Source organism: Tachypleus tridentatus, chromosome 4 (genome assembly GCF_004210375.1).
Source record: "Tachypleus tridentatus isolate NWPU-2018 chromosome 4, ASM421037v1, whole genome shotgun sequence".
NCBI lineage: Eukaryota > Metazoa > Arthropoda > Merostomata > Xiphosura > Limulidae > Tachypleus > Tachypleus tridentatus.
In genome coordinates, this window is record NC_134828.1 from 84,739,118 (window position 1) to 84,755,356 (window position 16,239).

At 33.0% G+C, this 16,239-nt stretch overlaps 1 pseudogene across 1 annotated transcript in view; it reads right to left on the reverse strand.

The window, feature by feature from the left end:
• Positions 1-13,166, reverse strand: part of LOC143249597 (uncharacterized) — a 41,614-nt pseudogene extending 28,448 nt beyond the window's left edge. Inside the window, exons 1-8 of the transcript XR_013027856.1 lie at positions 13,049-13,166; positions 10,077-10,158; positions 9,428-9,703; positions 8,903-9,169; positions 5,226-5,522; positions 4,577-4,831; positions 2,969-3,250; positions 1,890-2,147 (exon numbers count right to left, since the gene is read on the reverse strand). The product of XR_013027856.1 is annotated as an uncharacterized LOC143249597 (transcript). The remainder of the gene's footprint in view (positions 1-1,889; positions 2,148-2,968; positions 3,251-4,576; positions 4,832-5,225; positions 5,523-8,902; positions 9,170-9,427; positions 9,704-10,076; positions 10,159-13,048) is intronic.
• Between the last annotated feature and the right edge of the window lie 3,073 nt (positions 13,167-16,239).

The window sequence follows — 16,239 nt, forward strand, 5'->3', positions numbered from 1 at the left end:
TAATTTTGGAATAACATTTTTACACATAACTTGTTCAGTTTATTAGCATCATGTAATTTTGGAACTCATTGGTGTTTGTAGTATTTCAGTGGTTAGGTTTGAAGTTCACGCAAAGTTACACAAGGGTTATCTGCGCTAGGTGTTTTTAATTTAGCAGTGAAGAACTAGAGGGAAAGCAGCTAGTCGTCAACTCTTTGACTGCTCTTTTGCCAACGAATAGTGGAATTGACCGATGGAATATAACGCTTCCATGGCTGAAATGGCGAGCATATTTAGTGGAACGGGGATTCGAACCCAATATGTGTATGTGTGTGCTTTGTTATATCAAAGTCATATCGGGCTATATACTGTGTCTGTCAAGGAAAATCGAACCACTAATTTTAGCCTTGTAACTCCGAAGACATATCGCTGATCCACAGGGGGACATATATAACTGGAAACACATGTAAAGCCATCAAATAAAGATTTCTTAAAAATTCTTATCATTTTGATTATGATGTCTTCATACAAAAGCAACTGATCAACTTACTACTTTCTTGTTATTGTAAAACGTATTAGTTTTATATAACTAAATGACATATAAGATTAATTATTTTTACAATTCACGAGTTTTTGTATAACTCATTACCATCACATTATTTTAAAGGCATTCGACTCATGTAGAATACATTGTTATCATATTATTGAAGAATATAATACAAATAATTTATTGTTTAACATTGCAGGGTCGTTCACCTTGAAACACATTACTTTAATATTATCGTAGAATGCTGTGTCTGACATTAATCTTGTCACTACGAATATGTAAAATGCGCATGTCACAACTTTTTACTCAGTTACATTCAATATTGAATTAAGCTACTGTAACGGATGTACTGTTATACGTTTATTTTAATATCAATGTGTTTTTCAGTTTGATGCATATGATATATAGTGTTGGATGTGTATTGCGTAAGTCCTGCCTGCTCTTTAAATTTGTAGAAGATTCTCGAGAACAAGAATCAACAGCATTTGTTTTACGAAAACGCTAGGGTGTTTTCGAACATTTTTGAAATTTCAAGAATCTTGCATTATTGGAATATAAAACAAACGCCCCGGGAGACAGTTATTATTATCGGTTATCTACAGTCGGTATATAATAAGCCTTGTAAACTGTAATTGTGATCAACACTTATTAATCGGAAAACTTACAGAATTTGACTAGCAACTTTTACATATTTCAAGCATTACAAACAGTTCAACTTCAGTGAATTAATTTCTGATGCTAATATTTTTGCGAGGACATCAAACATCTTCGTCGGTAAAAAGTCAATTTGTAAGCGGAATGAGGCCAACGAAGCTAGCTAGCTTAAACGAGGTGTACTAGTTTTGACTCGGAGTTAATTTGCTCGTCGTAATTACTCAGTATAGTTTGTAAATTTGTAAAATCCTTGTATATAAACCAATAGACCATTTGTTTTGGTTTGGTTTCTTTTGAATTTCCCGCAAAGTTTTGCGCAAAGCTACACCAAGGACTATGTAGACCCTAAGTGCTTATCACTTTCTACATATGGATATAATTTACTTAAGATCAGCACTGATTTGTTACATTAATTCCTATCAAGAAAGGGTTAATTAGAAGTTCATAAAATGACATACAAAATGTATCTGTAAGTTGCAACTAATAATTACGTATCTATAGAAAAATTCTTATAAACTGTAACACTACAGGACATACAGTATTCTTACTTTCGAGATTAGATGTTACTTGTATGTTAAGCCTGGAAAAAATTAAAAGTAATTTCAAAATTAATTTTCGTTAATTTCGTGCCTATCTCTGAACAATTCTGATATAAGAATCAGATACAATTATGTTAATTTTTAATTGAAAGTTACAAAATACGCCTTACCGTCAAAGCACGTTGACACTTCATAAATATCTGTCATAACTGACTGACTTATGGCTCCATCTGGTGATGATGACAGTGTATGATGACTTAATGTACATCTCGCAGACTGTCTATCAAAACTGAATGAACGGCAAATAAAGTTCATGTTGTTCAAGCACAAATTCAGACAATCATTTTGAGTAGTAGCCGAGCTAACTTGATCTGCTAACAGTGACCCCTGGTGATGGTGTTCTTTCGTATTGCAGAAGCTGCGAGGTTCTGGATGAGGTATCAACGAACAAGAACTAATTATTCAAACTGGTAGACGTTACACAAAGAAATAGAAACTGTAACAACTATTACTGAACAAATTGTTAGTTGAACCTCTGCTGCGTAATTTGATAAATTATTCAAGGAATCAGAATGAGTTGAACCATATTTCAGAAATAGCACCGTAACTTTGATTAAAATCATATCTCACTGTAGAAGTAAGGTTGTCTTATTTCTTAAAAGTGCGAAGCGATTTCTAAAACCAATAAAAAATTAAATTAAACACACTGACTGTCATCAGGTGTTATATACAGAAATTCATTAATAATTATTCCCATTAGAATTTGCCTAAATTGGTTTCATACTAATTCGAAGTTTCTGTAGTTTAACGATATTTAGAAAAATTTACTCTTAATATTTTGTTATTTTTTATCAAAGAACAAACTTCACTGAAACACGTGTTATAAGAGTACCATGCACGTTATTCTGTAATTGAAAATTCGGCCCCTCCCCACCCAGTAGCTCAGCAGTACAACACTAAAAAACGGGTTTTGATACCCGTAATGAGCAAAGCATAGAATGACCATTGTGTAGCTTTGCACTCAACTACAAACAATTACATGAAAATTCCGGTATAGTTCAGTACTTCCCACTTCTCATTTAATTTTTTTAGGTTTTTTTTACAGCTAATCAGTCCCATATATTGTATATGTAACAAAGCGGCTGTAACAATAGTAGAAATGTAAAATAAATTTTTACTAATGTTATCTTTGTTTATAATATGTTCAAATGCATGCTTGTTTCAAAGTATATTCAACGTGATAATTTACCTTTCAAACAATTGCTTTCTAAGTAGTCGATGTCCTGTTTCGTGGGCTGTAGTTTAAAGTTTTTATCTGTTGTTGTGAACCTATTGTAGGGACTAAGCTGACATTCCTTCTTTCTATGGTCGAATTCGGCTGACCGACACACAAGATTTTGTTGAAGTAAACAAGCAGTCTCACATTCTTCGCGTGATTTTGTTTGAACGATTAGTTTTTTCTGAACATAACCAACGATAACTTTGCCTTTGACTCTCTCAAAAGCCCATTGTCGTTTGCATTTACTAGCTCCTGTTAGGTGAAAAAGAAATAATAAAAGTTGATGTATGTTACGTGGTGCAGCAACAGTTTGTTATATAGCACATAAAATAATCAAAAAGTTTTATATCTTTACGTAACAGTGCTAAAAATATTGTTTCAAAAATGGTGTTATTGAATCGATATGAACAATTAACATGCATATAGTCGCCTTGAAAAAATACCATCGATTCAAAAACTTTGTAAATGACGTCAACATCTAGATATTTGAAAACAATTTTAAATTAATTCTCTAAGATCACATTTAAAGATTTACAATTTCTAAAAATAAAAATTTAGTGTTAATAAGTATTATTATTCCAGTCAGACGTGTCAAATCATATACTATTAGCTGACGTATCTCAAACACGGGAAGGCATATGGGACCTCGGAAGTGAAATAGTGGGACAGTTGCAATCATTGACCGCCAATGAACACCCCAAAAAAGGACCTAAGAGTGCATGGTAGGTTTGATGACAATCGAGAGGAAGACGTAAAGATTCTCCGATGATTAATTTGAGGATCATATCTATATGCTAACTTTCTACCTCATTCCTAAGAATATATGTTACGGTTGGTAATAATTGGTCTAGCAGTTCGCCAGTTATAAGCGGAAACAGCCATGCACAAACTTTTACCAAATAAAATTAAAATTATTAAGTTTAACAAAACGTTTGTCCAAAAATCCGGAATCTGTTATTCAATTATCGGTGTTTTTTTTACATAAAAAGTTTGTATTAGAAAGTCTGCTTTCATTAATTCACAACAAAATTTAAAATAACAGTAATAATAATATATTCAAGTCCGAGATAGATTTGTACAATTTGATTGGATGATGGTAAATCAACCCACCACATGGATAATCACAGTAACATCACGTAGTATGACGTTTACACTCACAGCAAAACGTATTTTGGGTGAAAACAAAAGCGACTGGTTGGTACACTTAGTTACATGATACAGCAATAGCCTTGTTAGGCACAAGTCCTAGATTTTAAGCCCGGTTCTTTAGTTCCTTTTCGCTTATTTGGTGTTTTCTCACGTAAAAAAGTATATGGGTGATTAAATCAAAATCAAACTGACCGTGATGAGAAGTGAAAATATATTCAATTTTAAGGTATTATTTTACAGTAGATATATATATATAAACTCAACAAATTAATCATATGCAATATATTCTCAATAGTTTCAGTTTGTTGTTTCAAAACTAATGTTATTTACATTGAGTTTGTGTAATGATGTATCCTGTGAATCAGATGAGTACTGACATGATTTAAAAGAAAAAAGTTAATATGAATCATACCAATATAAGTTATTTACCTGACAAGCATATTTTTTTGAAATAGTTGAAGCTACCGTTGTTCTTCAAGAAATACTCTGTTGATGAATCTAGAACGTTCTTATTGAAGTAACATGTTCTCTTGCGGTAGTCAATGTTAACAGAATGACAGATAGCATCGACTCGACAAACGTTTAAACATTTCTCCGGAGTAGTTTCATTGAGACTTTTATAGGCAACAATATCCAGGTAAATACCTGACATTAGCTCAAAATGAACATCTATAAGGTCACAACCTGTTAAGCCCAAGAAAAACAATTGACATTACTAAAATGGTAAACATGATTAGACATATAAGTCAACGTGTATGCTTGCTGCTTATTTCACGTTACATTACGCTGTCTTTACTTATCCACTGTCTTTTGACTGATAGCTACATTTATTTACTACAATATTAATGAAAAAAGAACAACACAGCAATAAACAACGGCACCAAACAAGATAACGGCTTGCTCAAACAAATAGCTTAGTCTTTTACCTATAACTTATTTTTTCTTAAGAAAATTAAATGTCATAATTCATGTTTTATGAATACTAAAGTTTCATTTCATCTGAAGTTGTACAATGTACTTTTTATATATTTTTTGTAATATTAGGGTCAGTGCTATTAGAAAGATAATGTCAACCAACCATTAAATTTTCTGTATGACGTATTTGATATTCCGGAAGCTTCTTGATTGTCGTGACTTCTGGACGTTTCTGAGATTCTGGATATTCTGTGGATTTCGTCATTATCCATAAGAATAACTCCACAATAAGTATCGATTTTTCCATGGCCAAACAAAACAGACTGACAAGAAAACTTGCGATTTTGAAAACAGAGACCGCCACAAACACCGGCAGGTGATCTTTGTTGACCAATGAGGTTACGAAGATCGTCTACTTTACCTATCACAACAATCTTTGACGCGTTGTTATTGATAAAATCTGAAAATAAAAGTTTAAAAGCTCGTAATAGGTTTGGTTGAAGTAAAACAAATGTGCGATGGACTTATAAAGTTATACTTACTCTGGTTAAGACTTATAGTTTATCAAGAAAATGGTGCTAAGACTTATATGGGTGATTAATGTATAAAAACAATGATGGTTTAGAAAAGGTAAGATATATCTTCGGTTAACTTAGAAAATGATAATACTTTAGCTTAGGTAAGACACATGTCTGATTAATTATGAAAACAGTGATATCTTAGTTTAAGTTCTCGTATAACATGTACGTATCCAGATAAACATAATCTGATTTTTGATGGTATGAGGCACAGTGATTTCCAGTAGCTCAGTATTATACTCATATGACCATAGTTTTCAACAGATTTTTCATTAGTGTATCTTACGATACCCTTACAGATTCGTTTCACCCATTTCTGTTTTAGTGTATTTTACTTAAGTAGGTGAAGTACTTTTCATATCGTGAGCAATAGAGTAATAAACACATCTTAAGTTTTCTTCGAAATTAATCTCAATTTTAGTTCGATTCTCATCCTGCAAAAATATTGTTACAGTTCTTGATTTTTATTTGATGTATTTAAACGATAATGTTATGACAGGTCTGTTTAAATCCTGGTGTTTTGGCAGTTCAGACTAGGGTGTATTTAAATCATGGTATTATAACAGTTCAAACTGTGGTGTATTTAAATCATAATGACGGTTCAAAGAGTGGTGTATTTAAATCATGGTATTATAACAGTTCAAACTGTGGTGTATTTAAATCATGGTATTATAACAGTTCAAACTGTGATGTGTTTAAATCATTGTATTATAACAGTTCAAACTGTGATGTGTTTAAATCATGGTATTATGACAGTTCAAACTGTGATGTGTTTAAAACACGGTATTATGACAGTTCAAACTGTGATGTGTTTAAATCATTGTATTATGACAGTTCAAACTGTGATGTGTTTAAATCATGGTATTATAACAGTTCAAACTGTGATGTGTTTAAATCATTGTATTATAACAGTTCAAACTGTGATGTGTTTAAATCATGGTATTATGACAGTTCAAACTGTGATGTGTTTAAAACACGGTATTATGACAGTTCAAACTGTGATGTGTTTAAATCATTGTATTATGACAGTTCAAACTGTGATGTGTTTAAATCATGGTATTATAACAGTTCAAACTGTGATGTGTTTAAATCATTGTATTATGACAGTTCAAACTGTGATGTGTTTAAATCATGGTATTATGACAGTTCAAACTGTGATGTGTTTAAATCATGGTATTATGGAAGCTCAAATCGTGGCTTATTTAATTCATGTTGTTATGACAGCTCAAACTGCATGGAAACCATGTTGCTAAGATAACCTGCTTGATATAGAAGTGCACGAATACTGTGAATAAATGGAAAAATTCTTTAAAGTGTTAATGATTTACAGTTTCTTTCTTTTTTGTTTTCAATTAAAGAAACAGTTTATGTCCATTCAGCAAAGAAAAACACATTATCTCAAATGATAAAGTTTTATGATCTTTAGGAAACAACACTCATCGAAGTAAAAAAACAAATCAGACCTTAACTGTTTATTGTTTGTACAAGTTGTCCACGGATAAAAGAACAACAAAGAAAACAAACAGTTAACTTACCGTCCTCACAAAATTCGGTAGAAGCATAAAGAGAAAGTAATCTTCGCCAATTACCAAAAGTCACGCCTTAATTTGTAGCCAAAATAATGAATTAAGTCTCGAAGCTGTACTTTTCTTATATACTCCAACATTAAATATCTACACGTAATTACACTATAGTAATTATAAGAGACATAACATTGCCGGAAGAACTCTAACGTAATCGTTTCTGTGAACTATAGTAACTATAGTATAAGTTTTCATACCGTATGGTTCAGACAATGACTAATAGTAGAGCTTCAACTTTATCGCCAACATTAGTAAGTCCAAAGATTTTATTCTAATGTTTACAGTCACGGCAACTTTAAATTATTTAAATACTAATGCTAGTAGATACAGAAATAAACTCTGACTCTGCTTTATAACTGACAAAAAATAGATCAGTGCAACGGGAAAACTAAAGAATGAGCGTAATATGTTTTATTTTAATGGAAGTGATGTTAATGTCAAGCGGAAGACGTGACATTACTAATTCAAGGTCGTCATCAATGTTATTCTAAACGCAGAACCATTTCTCATTGTTACTTAATAAAATAGTTCTAGTCAAATAATTTTCAACGTCATAGTAAATCACACACAAATTCCTGATAATAGAAGTCTAGTAAAAAACGTAAGATTTTTTACATAGTGACCAAAGACTGAACGGAAAGGATTATACAAGTAGAATAACAAAACAATTAATTAGGTGTTTGTGAAAAGTTAAACAATCGGAACTAAATACATTTTTTCACGAGCATCGAGAACTTATCTGTTTTAGGAAAACTATGTTCGAAACTCTATGAAGAGATAATAATTTTGCTGTGGCATCTCTTTGGTTTGTGAGAAAGATCTTTTAACACGTTAATTAACCACTTGTTCGAAACTGTTTCATTGCCACGATATCAAACAGACGATGTAGAGAACACTGATTTATGTAAGCTTCTCCTGTCGAACTTCTAATGCTTTACTGAGAACTCAAAACATTTGAAGGCAAAGTTTAGAAGCTTTTATGAGTGTGATTAAACAATATGTATACTTCTATGTGTGTGTATGTTGTAGCTGTTATCAGATGTGAGCTTGCTTTATAAAACAACACTGTTGTAGCAGTTATCAGATGTGAGCTGACTGTATAAGATAACACGGTTGTAGTTGTTATCAGATGTGAGCTGGCTGTATAAGATAACACTATTGTAACTGTTATCAGATGTGAGCTGGCTGTATAAGACAACACTATTGTAACTGTTATCAGATGTGAGCTGGCTGTATAAGACAACACTATTATAACTGTTATCAGATGTGAGCCGACTGAATAAAACTACACTATTGTAACTGTTATCAGATGTGAGCTGACTGTTTAAAACTACACTATTGTAACTGTTATCAGATGTGAGCTGACTGTTTAACACAACTTTCTACGTATCATTCTTCGAAAATTAAGAAAACTATCTTTTTTTTGGAATGAAAAAACCAAATATATATATATATGAGATCTGTATATTAGCAATTAATCTTAATAACTACAAAAACAATTGTATCACCACATAACACAGCATAGCATCATTAAATGTCACATAAGTTTTTTTAGTTTTATTTCATTATCCATGAGTAAGAAGACTTTTCGAAAACACCGATGCTATTAGGCTTAATAATTATTTTTTCCTGTTATATTTGTTGTTGTTTTAAGAAGTATTACAGAACAACAAACAAACCTGGAGAGTGTGAGCAATAGTTATCCAAATAGCTTACAGAACTTTCAGTTTTTTGGAATAATTCTGGTTGATCCAAACGATTACTGTGACTAAGGTGACACTCTGCGGTAAAGTCGTGATACTCCACTGACTTGCATTTAAAATTGACTTCTTGTAAGCATGCTTGTAAGCACTCGTGTCTAGAAACACTATGGATTACTTTGTGGTCGTAGCCTATGAGTTCCTTCCCAGAAACCCACTCTCTTGCAAGTAACATCTCACACACTTCTGAAAAATAAATAAATGAATGAAAAAATATCTCAAAGCTTTACTGATGCTGGTACTGAGTAATAGTGAACATTTACCATTATTTAATTCACAACCATAGTTGAATAGTGTGTCTCCTCTTTTTTTTTTTTAATAATAATAACTTAATTTGATTTTAATAATGTTTATAAAAAATTAGAATATTTGGGAAAGGTCTTTCAACGCCAAGATTAAAGAAAAACAAAAGTCCGTGATTCTTCGAACAGCAGGAACACTGACCTTTAAGACAAAGAGTTTGTAAATAGTGGGTAGTTCCAGATAACATCCGGTGATTTCCAGGTAAAGCCCACTTCCCCTTGGTTTGTTGAAATTCTCCCATTAAGACACAGTGAACATCTTTCCCAACGTTCCTGGTGAAAGCCACAGCGCGACAATGTTCATCTTGATGGCAGTGTTTCACACAGTACGATAAGTTATGACTAGAGTTGTATTCATACAAGTTGGGCGAAATGTTCGAACCTAGCATAAACACTCGTTCTTCTGTCTGACACTGACCTTGGAAATAAAAATAGCCAGAGTAAGAATACACACTCTCAAAGACATGTGTGCTGTTACTGTACTTAATCTCACGATGTCATAATCAACAGTTATTTGTAATGTTACATTTTTTATACAATCTTTTTTATCATAAATGACAGAAGTCTAAGGACCTCCTGAGATGTAAATCTTTTCTAAACTTGGCATATTTGTTTATAAACTTTTATGACACAAAGTGATAGTGTTAACTCTTTTGGTTTACCTGTGAATAACCTGGTTTTCGTCTTAACAAGTAATTGTTTCACTGTAATTAATCTAGTTTACGTTGATCACATTTTACTTTTCCTGAAGAAAATCCCAAATCGACGAAATAAAAACAAAATAAAAATACCTTTCACTGAAAGACACAATGACAAAAATAAGCTCATCCAACTCCATCTAGTGTTTTTTGTCCACAGTATCATCCTAGAATTCTGAAACAAATTAGTCAGAAGTATAAATAACGGTCTTGCAAGTTAAAATTATTAAACACTAACTTTGGCAAACACAACTACCATATAAGGGAGGAAAATATACAAAATAAAAACAATGAGTATGAAAGTAAAATGTTTGTTTGTAATTGAACAAAGCTACAGAATGGAACATCTGTGTTCTGCCAACCACGGGTATCGAAACCAGAATTCAGCCTTGTAAGTCTGCAGACATACGGCTGTGCCACTGGGAGGGAAAGTTAAAACAGTTAGAACAAAGTATTTAGTGAGCTTTCCTCCACACGTTACAGAGATATAACGACAATCATTCTTATTTCTATACTGATATCCTGCAGCTCAAACTGGCTACAAGTGTCAAACCACTCTGTCTTCTCACAACATCACAGTTGCATGAATAACGATTATTATATGTGGTCGTGCATAGTTGGAAGTTAACTGCTGGGAAACATGTAGCCTTGAACACTAAAATATTTTACAAACAACATAGTAGTAGACCAGTGATAATAACTGTTTATCAACTTTCAATAAGAGCAGTGTGTCACAAACTCCCATTAGTTGTTTAATGGAATCTACGAATGTTGTTTGTTGTTTTAGTGCAGAGTTACACAAGGCATAATAGCAATGGATCTGCTGAAAGAATCGAATCCTGAATCCTGGTAATATCAGCTCTGAAGCTTACCTTTGAGTCACTGTGTTATGGCTGCATGCTTAAAAGCACTGCTCTTATGAATATAGATTACAATTTTGTTGTCGTTTTGACGGTTTTTATTCCAACACAAATATTTTGTTTAACAAGTATGAAAATGTGCCTTTCTGTTTGTTATATAACCCGGACAATACATATAATGAAATTAAGCAATTTGTAGCTACACTTATAAAAAAAAATAACTCATCGACAGCATGTTTCACAAATATTGTTCACCTACCAAAAAAGGTAAATCATGCTATCGATGGCTATGTTGAAATTATGAAAGCAAAAACTTTTATTTTATAAATGAAGACATTCTATAATCGACTTGAGTGGGATGAGAAAAATATATAGTATAATAAAGCGTCCCAATAACAACGTGCCGTTATTCCTCATTATTAGGGCGCGGCATTGCCAAGTGTGTTAAGGCGTTCGACTTCTAATCCGAGGGGCGCGGGTTCGAATCCCCCTCACACCAAACATGCTCGCCCTTTCAGTCGTGTGGGCGTTATAATGTGACGGTCAATCCCACTATTCGTTGGTAAAAGAGTAGCCCAAGAGTTGGCGGTGGGTGGTGATGACTAGCTGCCTTCCTTCTAGTCTTACACTGCTAAATTAGGGACGGTTAGTGCAGATAACCCTCGAGTAGCTTTCCGCGAAATTCAAAAACAAACAAACAATCCTCATTATTATAAGTTCTAAGTTTAAAATATATTCCTTGCAAGGTCGTGTATTTATCAGTTTTCGTTTTCGAAAGTTCCTTGTACGAAATATGTGTGTGTGTCAGAGGCCCCTATTAGAGCAGAATATGTATTTACGTAGAGTTTATTACTGTTAAGAAGAATAATATATTAAAATAAAAAGACAAAAAACGTTTCTAATGGTCAACACACTTTCTTTGGGTAGAATTCAAGGTCATTAAAACATAAAGCCTAAGTGTTTGGTAGAATTCAAGGTCATTAAAACATAAAGCCTAAGTGTTTGGTAGAATTCAAGGTCATTAAAACATAAAGCCTAAGTGTTTGGTAGAATTCAAGGTCATTAAAACATAAAGCCTAAGTGTTTCCCATTTGTGTGTATTTGATAAAACATCAGCTTCGTCAAAATGTTTAAAAACTGTCACTTCGTTCTTGCAATAATTTAACATTTGACTTTCAATAAAACTCGAAAAACTGAAATCAAAGCTGTAAGCGGATTTAAAGGTCAGTTGTCTAGGTAGAGTTGGGAGGTCAATTGTTTTTTTTTTGACAAGACTCAGTCCAGGCATTACGGGCTACAGATATTGTGGGAGATGAAGCGCCATTTCGTAAACAAAACGTAGGATTGTTTATCTGTTATACTTGGGTGGTGATGACTAGCTACCTTCCATCTAGTCTTAAACTGCTAAATTAGAGACAGCTAGCGCAGATAGCCCTCGAGTAGCTATGCACGAAATTCAAAACAAACCAAACCCAATCGTACCACTAAGCCACCGGGAAACAGTGACAAATGACATTAAAATACTACAATCTTCAGAATATCAGTTACTGTATCCCTTAACTTCACTTTTGTTTGTTTGTAGTTTAGTACAAAGCTATTTATGCAATGCCCACCACGATTATCGAAACACAGGCTTTTTGCGTTATGAGCCTTTAGATTTACCATGGAGGGCTATAAGTACACTCACAATATGTTTCATTCATGTTATTGATGAGCATATCATGTTATGTTGGTTCACTTATATGTTATAGTATTTTTACATTGTTATATCGCGCCCCTAGTGACACAGCGGCATGTCTGCCGACTTACAACGATAAAAACTGCTTTTTAATACCCATGGTAAAGAAAAGCAATGATGACCTACTCTGTAGCTATGTGCTCAACTTTAAACAAACAAATTAATTACATAACAATTGTAGAAAAACTTACAGTTGTGAACAAATGGTAAAGATGTTCTATTCTTTGAAACTTATCAACGAAAAATGAATAAAACCTTGACATTTTACATGTTTTAAAATTTGTCTCGACACTAATACCAGAGTCCAGAAATATTATAGTCATAATGGACACTGCTCTTATTTACAGAAAAAAAGAGACCCATCATATTTCAGCAACTCCGGAGTGTGGTCAAACTCAGACGAGTCCATGTTAACATGCTAATTTACGATTTCTTAAAATAGCGTATAGATTGAGGTCAAAACTTACCTTCACAGCACAGAAGTTAGCAGTATTTAAAACACGAGAGCTCTAACAGTTCATTTAATAGAGGGAGCAACCAAAACCTTCCACTGTCCACAGTCCTTGGCAGTACGGTGGATTCACTTTATTTTCATTGCCAAGGCTCTCAAGTCAACAGACGAAGAGGGGCCGGAGTTTCTCCGTGCTATTGTCAAACCTTTTCCAATTGGCGCTACGATTGTTGATTCTGATTGGTTAGTGAAAGTGTCACCTAGGGGAAAGCCGCAATTGACTCAGCGAAGCATGAATACATGTTGTTGTTTTTTCAGAATGAAGACCGTGAACTTAGAGCAACACGATGATTCAGAATATAATAATGAGAACAGACACATTCCTTAAAGAATTTTTTGTATGTGTGAATTAAGAGTAAAAGTAGATTATTATAATTACACCACTTTCAGCAAAATAATGTATCTCAGCTCTGAAGTCATTGCGAACAATACTTTATTAAAAAAAAACAACAATATTCAATAGAAAGTAGCTTTCACTGCAAATAATAATAATAATTTACAATATAATATTCTTGAAAAAAAATATTAATCTTTAAACTATATGTCATTGACAATAATAATAATAAATATGCTTAAACTTTATTTGAGAAATTCTCTCAGGTATCGTGTTTTTTTTTGTTGAAACAATTGTTTACCGTACTTAAATTTGGTAAAAACGACAAAAGAATCAAGTGCTTCAAAACGTATTCGGAAAAAGCAAACACTGAAATAACCAGCAGTTAGTAATAACAACATTACTAAACTGTAAGAATGATATCTCTGTATCAGTTATACTAAACTTAAGAATCTGAGACTATCACTGACGTCATTAAGTCTATAGAAATTATATTTTATATTAAATTAACTTTAATATTATGTTTATTTGTGATCTACTTACTCGAATGTCTGTCAACTATCAGATTAAGTCTCCAAAGAATCACACTGTTTTGGAAGGGTTAATATATCTTAAACATTAGCAACATGTGTTACAAATTAACGTTATTAACATGAAATCAGAAGCTTTGACTCAAGGAAGCGTCTAACCGATCCACTTGTACCAATACCTCCTTGTTCCTCATATCACCAAAATTTTTGTTTGTTTTGTTTGATTGTTTTTGAATTATGCACAAAGCTACTCGAGGGCTATCTGTGCTAGCCGTCTCTAATTTAGCAGTGTAAGACTAGAGGGAAGGCTGCTAGACATCACCACCCACCGCCAACTCTTGGGCTACTCTTTTGCCAACAAATAGTGGGATTAACTGTAACATTATAACGCCCCCACCGCTGAAAGGGCGAGCATGTTTAGCGCGACGGGGATGCGAACCCGCGACCCTCAGATTACGAGTCGCACGCCTTAAAACGCCTGGCCATGCCGGGTCACCAAATTTTTTAATAGTCATTACTCTGTGAATTTGTTAATAAATTAAGAACACTGTCTGGAACTACAATATTTAACATTTGTGAACGAAGTGAAGAGTTGCAAAGTGTTTCAAGTGCTTGCAATTAGGTGATAAAAGTCTGTATATATACTGACATAATACCTGTTATATCATTATAACACCTGTTCATTCATGATCTTGACGCTACCTACAATTTTCAGAAGAAACAAATAGAAAGAAATACTCGTAGAAACATACAAATATAAAAATAAAACCGTAAACACGTATATCTATTTTTATAAGTTCGTAGAAATGTGAATCTGAGTTTTATTAACCCTATCCAGCGCAGGGAAATCGGAGTATTGTTTTCAGTCTCTAATATTTTTGACAGACTTAGTACATTTGTCGAGTGTTTCCCATGGACTAATTATTTAACTTTTGTTGCACGTACGTGGAAAGTGAGCATAGCACTGACAGTTAACCACCTTCGTTATAACCGAAAATACTGTAATTAAAAAAATAATCAGAACCTGGGGAATAAATTAAACAGAAAGAAAATCTGGGTACCTAAACTTAAATATTCGAAGAGCGGGATATTGTTTGTTTTATACTTTAAACTGGTTAGATACAAAAACTTGTGTGGATAACTTTGCTCTGTAAGTTAACATTAAGCACTGTACAGGTTAACCACTGGTTCGTTATAACCGAAAATACTGTAAGTTAAAAATTTCTAAGCAGAACCTGGGGAATAAATTAAACAGAAAGAAAATCTGGGTACCTAAACTTAAATAATTCGAAGAGCGGGATATTGTTTGTTTTATACTTTAAACTGGTTAGTTAATATTAATTTCTAGTTGTACAGGATAACTTTGGCGGCCGCAGTTGTACAGGATAACTTTGCTCTGGTTGGAAGTTAATATTAATTTCTAGTTATAGGTTTTGATAACAAGAGAAAATATTTTTTGAAAAATGGAAGAAAAGTTTTAAAACTTTGTTGTTTTAGTTTGTTTATATTTGCCATGATAAGTACACAACATTTTGTTGTTTTTTTCTAGGTTACATCAACACATCCACTCATCAACAAAACTAAGATTATAAAATACAAAATGCGAGAAGAAAGCAGCTAAAACAAATATATATGTATATCGATTCTTTGCTCTACAAAGAATTTGAAGAGCAGTGTCTTTGTTTATTATAAAAGTTAACAAAGGCTATATTGACATTACGAGGTACACCGCAAAGAGGCACAGTTGGAAGTACAGCCCCTTACCTTGAGGGGGAGAGAGAGAAAAATGCTCTCTAGGGTGGTCTTAAGAGGTTACGACTGAACTAAGACACAAACACTGGTGAAGAATTATTACTTTTTAATGATAGTATGCAAAATAAATGTGTATATATATATATAGAGAGAGAGAACTATTATTTATAAGAACATTCCTCGGTGGGACAAAGAAAAATTTATGAAATTACAACGCAAAATTTCGGACACAACAAATATCTCAATGTGGATTTGCTATAAAATAAGCAAAGAATCAATTTATAATAACCTCTGATAATAGAGAACATGTCAAGTGCTAGGGCTCTTCAGGCCATCTGGAATATAATGAATATAAAAATGATTAAGAGACTATTTATACTATATTAGCAAACGCTTAGCGACAACTGTTGCGTTGTCAACTAGTATAATTTGGTGAAATGTAATTTCTCATCATTTCAATTTATAGTACAGCCTACCAGAACGAGGGTAAAAACAATATTATTTATCTGTTTTAACAGGGTTTTAAAAATG